Here is a 17,944-nt window from a genome sequence, read left to right as displayed (position 1 = left end):
AAATAATCTGTGGTCAGTCAGATATTTATATAGCAATATTAATTTTAAATAGGTGGACAATTTTTAAAATGATATATAAAGTATGTACTATTTTTATATTAGTAAATACTATATATATTCATAATTGACATGCATGAGTGTGCACACGCACTCATGTACATATATGCCTTTGTTAAATGTTCTTTCCTAGGATAACCTTTAAATTATCTGAAAATATCATTCTTTTTCTACCTTATTTTTCATATTTAATCTAAGTTGTGTATTCTTGACTCAATCCTATTTTATTAGTCCTTACCTTTTTATCACCCCTCACATTCTTACTTTCCTTCCCATTCTCTGTAACAGGGAATCCAATATTCAAAATCTTTTCTGAAAATTTTCCCCTAGCTGTGTCCTTTGCTGTTTTCTATGATTACTACAATTTTCTAAACTATAAATTCCATGTCACTCATCCCTTTCTTAAAAGTTTGCTACAAATAAATTTTACTTTAGAAAGCCCAAGTGGATGGAAAGCTCTGTTTGCCAAATAAGCATTTTATTAATTACAAATATGTCTATTGAGTTACACAAAAGAAAATGGACTAAATATAAAGTACAAAGCATTAGGTGCAAAGAGAGACTTCGTGATTAAAAGGTTTTTTGACATTAAAGGAACTGTGATATCTAATTCCCAGAAAGATTTTAAGAATTGAAGAGACTCATTTCTCTATAGATTAGGTGCAATTTTTCCTGGAGGTAGGTGACAGAAGAAATAGCCCATGTACTGTGATATGAAATAAGGAATAATAGGTTTTGAGTACCTTATAACAGCAGACATCCCGTTTTTCTCTCCTGAAACTTTCTATGTCTAGATTTTGGATATAAGATTGTGTCATCTAGTAACTTTTGGATTAACTAGAATTTCTACAGACCTGACGTTATCAGAATTTGTGAAATATTATACCATCTGATTTAGGTGCTGGAAGAAATATCTCATTTTGTTTAAAGTAAGTGCTTCTTCCTTTTTTTTTTTTTTCCTTTTCTGCAGTGAATATCTAACTGTTTTAAAAGGAGAGTACAAGTAATATTTTTTACAGTAAAAAATTCTCAATAAAGAAAATGTAGCAAAACAATTCCTTTCAAAGAATAATTTATAATTAGATTTATTTAAAATAATAAGGTTTCAAAAAGCCATGCATTTTTTATTTCATTCCTTATTATAAATCTTATGCATATTTCCTACCTCCTTAAATATGCACACACCTAAATTATATATCCTGTTGTAATAGATGATAAAACCTTTAAATTTAAAAGTTAGTAATTCTCTTTTAGAAAAAAAGAAGTCCAATCACAAAATCTCAAGATTTTAATATCTAGAATAATGTAAATAAGTAACTACTTAAAACTCAAAAACATAATCATCAGAAGCAGTTTAAGAAAGCATCAGATAGGGCTTCCTTGGTGGCGCAGTGGTTGAGAGTCCGTCTGCCGATGCAGGGGACACGGGTTCGTATCCCGGTCCAGGAAGATCCCTCATGCCGTGGGGCGGCTGGGCCCGTGAGCCATGGCCGCTGAGCCTGCACGTCCGGAGCCTGTGCTCCGCAACAGGAGAGGCCACAACAGTGAGAGGCCCGTGCACCACAAAAAAAAAAAAAAAAACAGTGAGGATGATGCAAAGTATCTTTTTTTAAGGCAATAACATATTTTGGAGGTAGATCCAGCAAAAATTACTCATAAAATCATGAAAACAGGGCTTGGTGGCATAAGCTAGTGTGGGAAAAAATGCTTGCAAAAATAAAACAAACAATCAGAATAGTATAGGTTTGAGTGCCCCAGATTGTCTGAGAGTCTTGTCCCTCAGGTGACAGGTAAGGCAAGCAAGCATGTGAGGCATGGTGAATTAGCCATGGAAGTCTCTTCGAAAGGAGGATGGGACTGAATTAACTTTATGTAGAGTCCAGATATTTGCTGGATAATATGAGGATACAAGAAAGCAACCAGTACTTCAGAGTGTGTGTGGTGTGTCAGCCAGAATGTGTCTGCTTAGAGAGCTCGTCTATGAAGAACCCTGAGATTTTTCACCTGAAGGAGATATCATTTTACCTCACAGGCCAGCACTCTGTTTTCTTCCAGGAATGCTAATGCAGGTGGGAGAAGAAAACAAACAAACAAAAAGAAAAAAATGAATTAAGTAGCTTAACTGAGAAGCCAGAAAATAAAATAAATTCATGGAAACAGAAGAATACTAATAATTAAGATAATAATGAAAATTAATAAATTAGAAAACAGAAAAATGTAGAATTATAAAAGAAATCCTAGTGCTGGTTCTTTTTAAGTAAAAACTAACAAAATAAATAAACCCAGGGTATCCCAATAAAGAAAATAAAAAATAATGGAAAACCACAGAGTGCAAATAAAACATATTAAAAATGCAAAGTAGGAAATTACCAGGGAGTATTAAAATAATCTTGAGTGCCTTTTGCTAAAATCAATGCAAATAAGATTAATGAGTTTGTGGGAAACTATGAATTATCAAAAAATGTACCCAGATTCAAACAAATGAATAATCAAGAAGGAAACTGGAGAAAATATCAGTTATTTGCAAATAATCTCTGTGCTTAGATGATTTTACAGGTGAATTTATTTACACAGATCATGAAAGGTGCACAGTAGAATCAACTGGAAGAAGGGAGAACTTTGAAAAAAAAATGTGATGCCTGGGACTAACCCCAAGTGTTTCTGACTTAATTAAGCTGTGATTCTGCTAAATCTTCATATTTCTAAAAAAATACTTAATATTTCTACTAAGTAGAAGCATTCACTTAAATCATCTCCAATACTAATCAATTTTAATTATTAATTAAGTGAAACAATATGTTTTATATCTTTTTGGACTCTCCCACTAATTGCTTGTATATTTCAAATGTTTATTTTTATATAGTTTAATATTCAAATAATCACTTTTCAAATAATGATTTTTTCAATCTGTAAAAATATTCTGTTATTTTAACTTCAATTCCAAATATTTTAGATAATGAGGGAGAATGGACAATTTTAAGAAACGGTGCTTTTGTATTTTAATATTCGTTTTAAAGCCCTCATTAGAATTTTTATTATGTTTATTCCTAGTTTTTAAGAAATCTATTTCTTTTTGCATTTGTAAATAAGAGTTTTTTTGTGTATAAAATAATGTTTGTACTGGTATGTTACTTTTGTGATCAGCCAACTTATTGAATTATTTTATTGTTTCTAATAGTTTTTTATTTAATTCACTAGACAAACAAGTTTACCATCTGCGAATAACCAACATACATTAAAAGAAGAGTGTATACAGAAATATACCTGTGGATATAAAGAAATTACATATTTTGGCCAAATAACAAGTGCACAAATATTATTGGTCAAATATCTGCATATTGAAAAAATCTCATATATTTTATGATAAACTTATCACTTTAATTTTATTCACTTTCAGTGATAACAGAAAGCTACAGTTTTTTTGTGTTTATCCTATGCAAAATTGAAAGAAAATCAAGGGCTCAGTAGTCCTCAAATTTCTACAGACTTAATCCCCTAAAGTCTTAGTGATATTTATAAGAAGCATACTTCAATACACATAAAAATTAGGGGACATTTTATGTCAAAGATACTTCCTGAATTTTGAAAAAAAATACATTGTCATCCCCTTTTTCTTGCAAACAAATCCTGAATTTTCATTTTAGTTTCATATCATCACATGGCATTGGTAGTTCAATTAAATAATTCTGCTTTATTCTTTGTGCTTTCAGTCTCAAACTCTGATCTATAAAAACTCTAAATTTTATAGAGTAAAAATAAATGAAATGCGTTGGGATGTGTACTATTATCTTAAATTGGAAAGTTCAGTGGTTTACAAGTAGAGAACAGAATAATATACTAACTTTGACATTTTATACATATGACATTGAGGTTATTTGGAATACCAGAATCATGGGTTCTCTATCTATATATGGAATAATAATGTTCTTTCAATGTTTTATTTTGAGTTTTAGCTGAAACAATATACTTGGAAATGTATCAATTGTAAAACCGTTTTCCTAATTCAATATGGCAGGGAATTCAGACAGTATGTATTATAAGTTTTCCTGTAGATGCTATTCTTTAGATCTTTCAATTTCTTTTGTGTTGCTTTTGTGACTTGTTTGGAGGTAAAGATAACCATCTGTCTTATACACTTAAAGCTAATTACAAGGATGTTGCATGTTGTCATACATTAAAGTTTAAGATTTTTAAAATGTACCTTAAATTTTATAAGCTTTAGATGTTTAGAATATTCAATTCATTTCCAGTCTGTGAGTTGCAATAAATAAGATATATACTTTGGGCTACTTCCATTGAGAGTGATTTCATTAATTGTGTGCTTTTTTTTTTTTCACTAGTTTTCTTTTTCTGTTGTTGATGTTGTTTATATGTATAGCAGATGGCAACAATCATAGAAATCAGCACAGCAATCAAAGGGATCAGTGGTATGATGCATCTTTGTTAGGGTCACAGGATGCACCCACTGGGAAAATAGCGGCAACATCTGACAGCAAGTGCTGAGCACTATATCTGCTTAGTAATCAGACAGGATCAGGACCGAGGGTGACCTAGAACTGCTGAATGAAATAAGAGAAGATTAAAAAATGATGTCAGAAAGTTTATTTGCAGCAAGGGGACTACATAGGAAAAAGCATCCTTTTTGGCTACTTCAGTAGTTTAATGTCCATTGCTCTCTTGATAGCTGCCTGTTGGTTGGGATAACATGGTAAACTGCATGAGTCAAATTAAAGGTAGGCACAGATTTGCATATGAATATTCTCAGCTTCTTACAAATGAGTACACAAGAATATGTGTTGAAATCTGAGCATTTCCAAGAAATGCTCATCCAAATTCAAAGGCTCATCTAAATTCAACTGGTGTGGGTAATTCTCATGATTTTGTTCAAATTCAACATGGACACATTAATGAAAATTATATTACAAATGTCTGTAAAACTTTAAAGAAATGTTCAAAGGCTTTTAATTTTTATTTTTTTAACCACTCTTCCTTTTCTTTCTTGATTAATTTGTTCTCATATCCTCCAAAGGTGAAGGTTTTCTAATTTCAGTCTTCTCCTCATCTCAGATTCTTAACTGGGGGGGACAACATTCATTTTCATTTTTTTTAACCTGGATGAATACAACTCTGTGATGGTGAATTTTATCTGTCAAATTAACTGTGCCATAGGGTGCCCGAATTAAATCTTATTTCCGTGTCTGTCTGTGAAAGTGTTTTTAGATGAGATTAGTAGTTGAATTGGTAGACTCAGTAAAGTAGATTTAGACTGCCCTCCCCAATGTGGGTGGAGAGCCTCCAATCCTTTGGGGACCTGAATCCAACCAAAGTCAGAGGAAGGAGGAACCTACTCTTTCTTCTTTCTTCACTGCTTCAGCTGTGCCATCAAAATTCAATTAACAATCAAAATGAGAAGAAAAATGAGAATTTTATTTAAGCCAAAGTGAACATTGTAACTTGGGAGACCAAATCTCAAAAACTCTGAGGTCTGTTCTACTGGCCAGGAGTTAAGAGATGCAGTTTTATACATTTTGAGACAAAGAAGTATGTTTCGTATTGACAGATTAACATAATATATAAACCTCATCAGAGTTGTTTTGGTCAGGTATGCACCTTCAGAGCAAGCATTTCGGTCAATATGACATCCTGTACAGGATGAGAAAGAAATATAAATCTTAAAATTGCAATGTTAGCCTCAGAAGAAAGGGAGTATTTTTCTCCAGACTTGATGAGGTCTGGTTAATTTATAATGTAGATGCACATTGGGAAAGGCCCACCACAAATGGGGGCATGTGTTTCAATTCTGACTTCATTTGATCATCCTGCCATAGAGAAATATATTTTTCTTCATCAGCTAGACATCAGTCTTCTCCTGCCCTTAGAGTGGGATTTATACCACTGTGTCTCCTGATTTTTCAGGTCTGTAGACGCATACTGGTATCACACCACCAACTTTCTTGGGTCTCCAGCTTGCAGATGGCAGATCATGGGACTTCTCAGCTTCTATAATCATGTAAGCCAGTTCCACTTACATATGTGTCATTGATTGTCTTTCTCTGGCAAAACTTGACTAATACAAACTCTTAACTGTTTGATTACTCTCTGCTACATGGTTTGAAAGGATCCTCAAACTTAACCTAACATTTGACATCATTTACACAAGAAAACATTCTTTCTGATTTCATATCAGGGTTAATAGAATTTTTACAGGAGGAATACAGACCTCAAATCTTGAAATATAATATCTACATCTCTTTTCCCATAAATCCAATTAGTTACCATTTCTTCATGTATAAAGTTTTATTAATATCTCTTTTTTCTTTCCTAGTGTCAACATTCTAATGAAATATTTTTCATTTTACTACAAACAATTAAAAATCAAATTACATGATGGTTGACTGGTGGGAAATGTCTTTAAACTTTCTACAACTGGAATACTATTTGAACCTTATAAACAGTTTCTATATCTCAAAGGACAAGAGCTAAAATTAGTCTACAAGGAGAAGTATGTATTTGTATAGATATATGCATGCATACATGTAGGTATGTATGTATGCATGAATGTATCTATTTATTTTAAATCTTTTTGATGAGTCTTGTTATTTCATCAAGTAAATGGATAAAATCAATTCTTTTTGTATTTTGATAAAACTTACTGCAGTTATTAGTCAAACTGTGTCAATAAAGAGATTTAGCAATTTTGTTGCTGTTTGTTCATTTTTCTCTAAATCTATATTTTAGATTTTCAGTGCCTCCAAATTATTTCAGTGTCTTAGAATCTTTGTGTTGTTTTCCAGAAAGTCAGGAGACTATGCAATGTAATATTTGTAATTGTGAGCTAATCTCAAACTTAACTTTGAGGGGAGAGTATGAAAAATCTGTACTCAGAAAAGTATTCTGGAGTAATTTTTTCCATATACTATATTTTATTTAAGACTCATCAAGCCAAACTCTCTAAACATTTAATACTTGAGTGTTTTAATTACCTTATCGATACTTTGGATACATTGTCCTGTGTATAGGTATTTCCCATGGGAAAAAATTGTTTTCTTCAAATACTAGCATAATTACATGCCAAGAGTAACAAACAAACATATTGTAGTTGATTGTTCTGTAAATTCAATGTAAAACAAAAAGAAAATAGTAGCATATGATAGATGAATTGGTTATTATTATAATAACTACTTAGAACCATAGAACTATGAAAAGTGAACCTTCTCCAGAATTTCATTTCCAGTGTTTTATAATATGAATTCTTTTAGATTTATTTTGTTTGATGAACATAGTGTAAATTTGACTATATTATGTGGTATAAGGTAGTATTGACTAGTAAGAAAACAAGTAAATTAGTAAGTAAGGCAGATGAGCTTTGATCCAAACCAGACATGAATTTGAAACTCTATCTTTTAATAGTTAATATTACACTGGTAATTCATTTTATATCTGTAAGCCTAATTTAATTTTTAAGCAGTGATATATATGATGAAACTAGTACAGTAGCAAAAGGTAAAACACAAAGTGGCAGGTATTATCATTATTACAATCATATTCATTCTTTACCTATGGAGTTATGGTTTGCTAAATATAATTTTTTAAATGAGGTATATGTGCCTTTAAATTGTATAAGCTGTACAAGTTGAATTGACTTTTATTTATTACTTTTAATTATAAAACAAAATATCATAGAATGCATTAAAATGCTAAGATATAAGCAGAAAATGCAATTAAAGGCAAATAAGTTATTTTTAGATATGTGTCTAGAAAGAACCCTTTCATTAAAAATAAAGTTTCAGTGATAGATAAAAAGAGATAAATTAACCCAAAGAGATAGGTAAAACTACTATATATGTGCAATTAGAAAGATTCCAGGATGACAGCCTTGCATCAGGCCTAGAATGATGAGGAAAATAGGAGACATTTGGAAATATGCAGGAAATGATGGGTTTGTGAAAACTCTTCAGTTATAGAAGATTTTAGTAAAATATAAATGAATATGGTGTGTTTTTTATATACATCTATGTGAATTTTATATTTCAGTAAAAAAGAGAGTTATATCTGACTGACCAACTATGATGTACATGAAAAAAGAAAAATGGAACTTTAATATTTTTAGATCATAGGTAAGCACATGTTAACCTATATTCCTTAAAACTCTCCAAGAAAATACATGATAGATTATATAAATTATTCCCATGCTCAAAAATTTTAAATAAAATAAAACAAAGAAAATGTTTCTTGGATACAATATTATGAGAAATTCTAGATTGGAAAGTCCAGAGAGGATTGTATGGTACTATGCCCATTAAACATCTCAAATGTGAATAGCATCCTAACTAGTACTGCTAAGGTGTCATATTGTTTCAGCTACAATAACACTAAACTTAAGAAATTTATGGCGATGTATCATTAAAAGTACTGAGGGAGGGTAAAAAATATAGAATCCATCTGATAGCTATATTATTATTTGAGATTTAAGTGATCTAAATATAATTTGAGACAAGCATTTTCAGAATATTTGTAAGCCACAGACCTTCATTGAAAGAACAATGAAAAGATATACACCAACCAAAAGAGAAGTGAAATCAGAAGGGAAGGTTGGACTTTAAAAAACAATAGTGAGCAAAAATTTCATTAAAATTTATTTTAAAAACTGAAACATTGACTATAAAAATAATAATTGTGGTAAATATTCATATCCATTAGTTCTAAAATTAATGCTTCACTATACTGTTAGTTTTGAATCATTTTAAGTCTAGAAAGAGTATACCTTCTATTTTCTTACCAGTAGGTAATGAAAAATTAATACACAGAGGATTCACAGTCTGTGAGTATTGACACCAAAAGATTCAGATACATATGTGCGAAATTTTCTAATAGTAAGACAAAGTAAACAATGTGAGATTCAAAAAAAGTACAGATAATGGGAGCATCAAATCATACTGAACAAGAAAGAGTTGAGAAAGCTTAAATTCATGGAAAAAAGAAAGAAAAAAGGTTGTTTCCTGGGCATTCCTTGACTCAAAAAATAGTAGAGAAAGTATATATTAAAGAGTGATAGTATACACAAATTTCATAAAGTTATACAAATGTACTGTGTGTGTATACTTTTAAATTAATAGCTGACCTCCAAACACACACACACACACACACACACACACACACACACACACACATACACACACGAGAGAGAGATACATACATACACAGGGCATCCTCCTACAAAACACAAAAAATAGGGAAATAAAAACAGAATACTGAAATCACACAAAGAAGTTATGGTTACTATCAATTCTTTTAAACTAATAAACTTTAATTTTTAGAGCCATCTTAGGTTCACAGCAAAACTGAGTACTTCCCATAAATCTCCTGCCCACACACATGCATAACCTCCCTCACTATCAGCATCTTGTACCAGAGGGAACTCTTGTTACAATCAGTGAACCCACACTGACACATCATTATTACCCAAAGCCCATAGTTTACATTAGGGTTCACTCTTGGTGTTGTACATTCTAGAGGTTTGGATAAATATATAATAATGCATAATAAATATATCCATCACTATAGAATCATACAGGATAGTTTAACTGTCCTAAGATTCCTCTCATCATATACATGGTAACAATACGTAGCCCATTTGAAATATAGGACAAAACACAGGGAAGGTATTTTTAAAAGCTGATGTACGTTGCGAGTTAGCCAAGGGGCCTTGAATGAATAGAAATTAAGGCCTGAGACAAGATGGAGACCCATATAGGGGTCCATTTGTCAGATAGAAATTTTAAAAGGAGTTCTGCTGTGTCTTTCCATTAAACTAGCTGCCTGAGACCTACTGGGGAGTTGAAAGTTATATTCAGTGCCATTTCAAAGACCCCAGCATTGTGTATTCTGAGAAGTGAAATGAGCACTTTAGTTACTCTCAGTAATGTCTAGAACTCTGAAAGGAAGATCTAGTGAGGCTTTATATTGTGGCCTTATTATACGTAGAAGCATGTGCAACTTTGATATATTGGGGATGGGTGAGACAAAGAGATCCCTAAAGATATTCACCCTGGAGAGGACAACTCTTAGGCAATGCTCCAATAGTTTGTAAATGTGTAGATGAAGCACATTTTTGCTGTGTTAGAAAGGGCATCCAGTGCTAAAATGACTGCCTGAAATTTGGGCAATTGTGCTGACTCTTGTGTCCCATCCCTTATTGGGGACATCATAGTTAAGGGGTGGAAAACAGCTACATTATAGTGAGCTCCACCATTTATGATGATAGCACTGACATTTTTGTAGTCCATGAACTGCCATTGCTATTCAGGCAATTAATCCCAAGGGCCTCCCCAGGTAGCCAAGGGATCTGGGAAAGGAATGTGTCCCCCAGGATCATGACTTCTGGCAAAGGACTGGGATAAGGGAGGCCACTCTGTCCTCTGGTGGAATACGCCAGAGGGCCCATTTTGTACTAAGAATTTGTCTCTATTCTGTACTAAGAATATATTCATAGCCATGCCAAGTTTGTGGAGTACTGCTTTCATGACCCAAGATTTAATGGGAAAATGGGTACTAAAGCCCACAATCCCAGAATTAATGAGAACCTCCATTTCCAGGAAAATCCAGTATGTGACCAGCAATTTTCATTCCAATCATGTATAGCACAGAGCCAAGAAAGACAGTTATTTATATCAGAAACCCATGGGCAAGTTATGACTATTATAGGTGGTCCAAGAAATTCCATGGTCAAGAAGGATGTTACAAAAGCCTCTACTGAAGGAGTCTGGAAGGCACTAATGGGAGTACCTGTTGATTATAATTTGGACATATTCTAGAGTCTTTTGCCAAGGGGACACCATTTAAGGTGGGCAGATTTGAAAGTAGTCGCTTCCTTAATTAATGTATTAAATTAATCATCTCATAAAAATATATCATCAAAATAATGTCATACCTGTGTTCCTGGATAGAAGTAGATGTAGTTAAGATCTTGTGTGTAGAGATAGTGTGTTATTGCTAAGCAGCTGATGTACTCCTTGGGTAGTCTAATAAATGTGTATTGTGCCCTTTTGAAGGTTAAGGCAAACTAGTTGAAAAGCTGTTGAAATAAGCACTGAATAGAACATATTACTGAAATCTATAATAACAAAATAATTGACCTGATGCTGATAGGATGGAGTTATTAATTTTAATAAACATCAGATATCAGTATAGGAGAATTACTTGAAGGGCAACAACGCTAAAGTTGTAGTTATTCTCTGTGATGCATAATTTTTTTCCAGACTGAAGAATGGGCAAAATTGGATTGTCAAGTGCAAAAGCAATGGGGATAATCACCTCTTTATTATTCATGTCTTATATATGAAATTTTAATCCTTATAAGGCCCTGTTTTTACTTACATTGGGTCATACTAACTATTTTAATTGGGGATCAGTGGGACCTCCTTTTATTAAGCCACTTGTAAATAATTTAATTTTAATTTGGTACTCATTGTGTCAGAACACCTATGCCCACTGTGGGATATTTTAGGTCAATGGGTACTGACCATGGGAAATTTAGGTAAGGTTATAAAATGAAGTATAACAACATTTCCTCTATTTTATATTTAGTTACACTCTTAAGATTATAGGGATTTCATGTTCAAATTTAATGAGATTCGCCAGGAATAACTGTAATTTGAACATCGCTATTTAATAAATCCATGAAAATCTGCCAATGGGTATATTTTAGCAAATGTTAAACTTAATTTAGAACCTGTTCTTGAAGTACAAAAGCAAATAAATACCCTCTTAATGTTTTTTTTATAAATTATTTTAGTAAATTTTGTATTTCCAATTGGGTCAAATTATGGAACTTTAATTTAATAATACATATATATTTTTTTCTTTTTTACATCTTCCCCGCCATATCCAGAATTTTTCCTTCCAAACTCCCATCCTTCCTTCCTCCATTCTGTTCTTCCTTCCATTTTTGTCTTTACTAGATATACTTTAAGGAAGTTCTCTTTACATAGTTCATGTTTATATATACATTTATTTCCTCTCTGGAGCTTCAAATCAGTCAGGGTTAGGAATACATGCCCCCACAAGAAGCAATGATTCTATGCCATAGGAACTTCAGCTTTAACATGGATTTGACTTAACCCCTTCCCTATGCCACAGGGGTGCCATAGGTGTCCTCCCCTCGTACCCAAAGGATTAAATATCTAGTGCAACAGACGTACAAGCTGAAGAGTGGTTCAGTGAAAGAGCTTATAAAACCAGCCTCTACTGCTGCCTTTTCCCTCCTTTTGGGTTTTCAGACATGTAAAGCCTCGGTTTTCAGTTTCTCTCTCTGTCTAACTCAATAGTGAAAACTTTTAGGCAGTTACAGGTGTTAATATCAAACACAGAATCCAGACATGCAAATTCCCTGAGCAGATGAAACCAGTTAGTCATACACACAAAGCTTAATTTAGCTTATTTTGCTGACAAGCTAGTTTAACTTGAACTGGATCACTTCTTGCTTATGCTTCTGAAAATCGTAAGTGAAACTTAAATAGTTCCTGAAAATTGATATGAAGCAACCACTAACCAATTCCCTTTCACTTAAGAAAATTCTAATATTGTAACCAATTACTGTTAAGAATAAACACTGCCTTCACACTATATCAGCTGCTTTATAACAACATATCTCTGAGCCTCATGTTTTGGTTTGAGGATGCCCAGCTTGCAAACTGTCTTTTTGGTTTGTGCACATGAAACTATTACTAATTACTACTTAAGTGATTTGTTGGTTTCATTTTTTTTTAATCAACTTTTGACACAGGCAAAGGGGAGAAGCAGGTTGGCCAGTCTCATAGGCAGCCATCTAGCAAGGTTACCCAGTCCACCCTTGAGGGATTGATTTGCACCTAAGAAAGCAATAACAAGCTTCTTGGGGCAACAAAGTTAATGCCACCGTTTGAAGTATCAGTCCCTCTGTATGATGATATGTGGAGGCACTTACTTGAGGCCCAAGAACATTAACTAGGGTTCTCACATTATTTAAACAATTTGGTAACTTGGGCCGTTTTTTTTTGTGTGGCAGGGTGGGGACAGGGTGTACGGGATTAAATATTCATCTCATTGTCCCAGACACCCCTTTGGATTAAATAATGAGCTACTGGTCTCCAAAGGTGTAACCCACACATACTGCTGAGGATCTGGGTAGCTTGATGTTTGCTGGTGTTAGCAACTACTTATGCAACATCAAGAAGACAGTAGGCTGCTTTCCCCAACTGAGTAATTTGGACAATGAGAAGAGGGTTTTATTTATTTAGTGTTAGAAGTTCAACCAACACTTTCCTCCACAAGTGTTGCCTAAACAGGGACAAACCAGAGTTCTGTCCTGAATATTAATAAAGAAACACCCACACTGAAGAAGTGATGGGACCCTGGACTTGGCATCTACCAAATACAAGATGTGACTGGTAATATACCTGAACACCCGACCCAGGAAATCCCACCCACATTACTCCTATTGCCCTAGGTGCACCCCCACATCCACCTCTTAAACCCTCTCCCCCCATAGGAAAGTTGAGTAAAACATACAACCACCTGAAGACCCACCAGCAAGCAACAAAGCTAAAGCACAACTTTCCCACTTGGATAGATCTGACCCAAACCACTCGCCAGGAGCTCTGAAATCAATCTCTAATCCAAGAGCACTCCTTCTCCCCCTAAAACCTATCCAAAAGTCAGTGGTCATAGCCATGCTATTGTGCTTTTAAAGCCAATTGTTTTATAAAATGTAAAGATTCATTTGAGGGTGAACCCAACACACAGGCACTTGGATAGATGAAAAGCAAAGATTATTTTGTTGCAGTTCTAAATGAGAAAGGAGTCCAGGCAAGGCCACAAAGGAGTTTGCACACTGGGACAGGAAACGAGAAAGCTGGAGTTGTAGGGGGCAGCCTCGGTATGGTAAGTAGGTTGGTATAAGTAGGTTTCTCTGGGGCTCCCTATGGATTGTCTATTATGGATAATTTCACAGGTTTCTGGGGAAAGGGGCTGCCCCTAGTTGTTTGATACCTGGCCCTGGGACAACTAAGGTGGGTGTATAATGGCCTGGAGTGTGAGAGTCTACTAAAGGAAGTGGGTAGTGTATGGCCTTAATCATTTGCTCAAAAATAGAAACTGACTTCTAGCCAAAGTCTCAAATCTGAATCAAGACAGAATTAAACAACAGCAATTAAGTCTTGTGTGAAAATATTCAAGAAGTTAGGAAGAAATTAATACAAATTACATATCAATCAGAACCCAACCTTGACCTTCCAGAATTCTAAACTATAAAGACTTTCAAAAGCACTCTGAAAGTTCAAATTTATAATAAACAAAAGTAAAAAATAGAAGGAAAGAAAACTACAAAATAGTAAAAAGAAAATGAAACAAAGAAAAGCAAGCAAGCAAGAAAAAAACAGAAAGTAAAAGAAAGGAAGGAAGAAGGAAAAGAAGGAAGAAAAAAAAGACTCTCATGAGTAAAGTAATACAAGAACTAATAAGCAATAGGATTGGATGCCAGAAAAATCTAAGAAAATGGATTGACAAGAAGAAAAATACTAAAAACATGTGACTTCGAAATTTTAAATATATAATAAATTAAGTTTTTTAAAATTTCCTTGCTCAATAGATTAAAATTCATATCAGACAAAATGTAAATTTGTAAACCAGAACATAGGCATGAGAAATAAATATAATTCTGCACACTGTTTGAAAGATAAGATTGAGAGATATGAAAAATAGAAGAGGTCTAATATCAAATTCCAGGATTTTATCACCAACAAAACGACAGCAAAAACAACTTCAAATATATAAATCGAAATGTCACAGAGTATAAATAAAGAATTGAGTAACACTCTATAATTGGAAACTGTTCACATATTTCTCTCAGGAATTATTATATCAGTAATAAAAGAATTCATAAAGATTTAAAGGATTTGAATAGCATAATTAATACTCTTGATTTTTATGAACAGAATATTCTAAAGCACCCTGGTAACATATGTGAAGACTAACCATACTTTAGGCCATAATATAGGTTTTAACAAATTCCAAGGAATCTGTGGCATACAAAATACATTTTTTGGACAAAATTAATTAACTTAAAAATTTTAAAAATGTTACTAAAAAAATCTCATAGTTATAGAAATTGAAAGCTATTTTAAGTATATAATTAAAGGAAGAAAAATAACAATAGAGATGATATATATATCATATAATATTTATAATTCAACAAATAAAAATATAATCTATTAAAACATAATTTGGAAACATGGATGGACATAGACATTGTCATACTGAGTGAAATAAGTCAGACAGAGAAAGACAAATATTATATGATATGGCTTATACATGGAATCTAAGAAAGGGTAAAAATGAAATTTATGTAAGAAACAGAAATAGAGTCACAGATGTAGAAAACAAACTTATGGTTACCAGGCAGTAAGGGGGGAAGGACAAACTGAGAGATTGGGATTGACATATACATACTACTACGTATAAAATAGATAACTAATAAAGACCCACTGTATAGCACAGGGAACTCTACTCAATATTCTGTAATGGCCTATATGAGAAAAAAAATCTAAAAAAGAATGGATACATATATATGTATGATTCATTTTGTTGTATAGCAGAAAGTAACACAACATTGTAAATCAACTATTCTCCAAAATATATATATACAAACTTATAGTATGCAAATAAGGAGATAATTGAGGGCATTTAGAATCAATTTCTTTTAAAACAAAATGGTCTTTTAAAGGGGAAAAATAAAATAGAATAAAATAAAAAGGTTTTGAAAAGTTAAAAGAAAAAAAAAAGAAAGAAAAATGACCAACAGAGTAGTGGGAAAATGCAATGAAGAAGAGTAAAAATAAACAAGACCAAAACCTTTATAAAGAAGACAAAACCTTGGCCTCACTGATGAAGACAGGAACTGGAAGAGGCAAAATACTTAATGTAAGTAAAAAGGGTATGTAAGTGCAGAAGCAGCAGTAATTTTTAAAGAAAAAAACTTATAAACAGTTGTTTTTACAAACTTGAAATATTAGGGCGAACATACATTTTCACAGAAAATATACTACCTCCAAGAGGTGTCTTAGGAAGAAATAGAAACTCAGAACAGAGCTCTAAGCATTAAAAAAATTATATTAGAATTTAAATACTGAGACATATAATTAACATAATATCCAATCATTTTACAATCAAATTTACCAAATTCTAAAGGAAAGGATAATTTAAAACATATACCACTACATAGGATTTGGTCTCTTTATTTAACCTTAAACACCCTCTAATTTATTCAAATAAATCTATATGGTTATTGTAATATTCCAATCTAATCTATACATACTTGAAAATTCTAAACAAAATATTGAAAACTAACTCTACATTAAAATTCAAAATTTCTTATTCATGTATATGTATACAGGAAATTTCCATTATAATCTAGTTTGTGTTATAAAGGAAATGGAAATTTGGGGTCTTTTGTGTTTCCATACAAATTTTAAAATTATTTGTTCTAGTTCTGTAAAAAATATCATGGGTATTTTGATAAGGATTTCATTGAATCTGCAGATTGTCTGGGGTATTATGGTCATTTTAACATTATTATTTCTTCCAATCCAAGAACTCAGTATATCATTCCATCTGTTTGTGCCATCTTCCGTTTCCTTCACCAGTGTCTTATAGTTTTCAAAGTACAGGTCTTCTACCTCCTTGTATAGGTTTATTCATAGGTATTTTATTCTTTTTGATGTGATGGTAAATGGGATTGTTTCCTTAGCTTCTCTTTCTGAAAGTTCGTCGTTAGTGTGTAGAAATGAAACAGAATTTCCATATATTAATTTTGTATCTTGCAACTTTATTGAATTCATTGATGAGCTCTACTAGGTTTCAAGTAGTGTCTTTTGGATTTTCTATGTATAGTATTATGTCATCTGCAAACAGTGACAGTTTTACTTCTTCCTATATGATTTGGATTCCTTTGATTTCTTTTTCCTGTCTGATTGCTGTGGCTAGGACTGCCAATACTATGTTGAATAAAAGTGGTCTTATACTATGCTGAATATAATTGGTCGCAGTAGGCATCCTTGTCTTGTTACTGATCTTAGAAGAAATGCTTTCAGATTTTCACTTTGAATATGATGTTAGATGTGGGCTTGTCATATACAACCTTTATTATGTTGAGGTATGTTGCTTCTATGTCCACTTACTGGAGAGTTTTTATGTATGTTGAAGTTTGCAAAAGATTTTTCTGCATCTATTGAGATGATAATATGATTTTTTAAAACATCTTTATTGGAGTATAATTGCTTTACAATGGTGTGTTAGTTTCTGCTTTATAACAAAGTGAATCAGTTATACATATACATATGTTCTCATATCTCTTCCCTCTTGCGTCTCCCTCCCCTCAATCCCACCCTTCTAGGTGGTCACAAACCACCGAGGTGATCTCCCTGTGCTATGCAGCTTCTTCCCACTAGCTATCTATTTTACGTTTGCTAGTGTATATATGTCCATGCCACTCTCTCACTTTGTCACAGCTTACCCTTCCCCCTCCCCATATCTTCAAGTCCATTCTCTAGTAGATCTGTGTCTTTATTCCTGTCTTACCCCTAGGTTCTTCATGAACATTTTTTTCTTAGATTCTAGATATGATTTTTATTCTTTTTGTAACATCTTTATTTTAGTATAATTGCTTTACAAGGTTGTGTTAGTTTCTGCTGTATAACAAAATGAATCAGCAATACAGATACATATATCCCCATATACATGTCCTCTTGTGTCTCCCTCCTGTCCTCCCTATCCTAGCCCTCTAGGTGGTCACAAAGCTCTGAGCTGATCTCCCAGTGCTATGTGGCTGCTTCCCACTAGATATCTATTTTAC

Source organism: Lagenorhynchus albirostris, chromosome 18 (genome assembly GCF_949774975.1).
Source record: "Lagenorhynchus albirostris chromosome 18, mLagAlb1.1, whole genome shotgun sequence".
In the NCBI taxonomy this organism is placed as follows: Eukaryota; Metazoa; Chordata; class Mammalia; order Artiodactyla; family Delphinidae; genus Lagenorhynchus; species Lagenorhynchus albirostris.
This window is presented reverse-complemented; position numbering follows the sequence as displayed.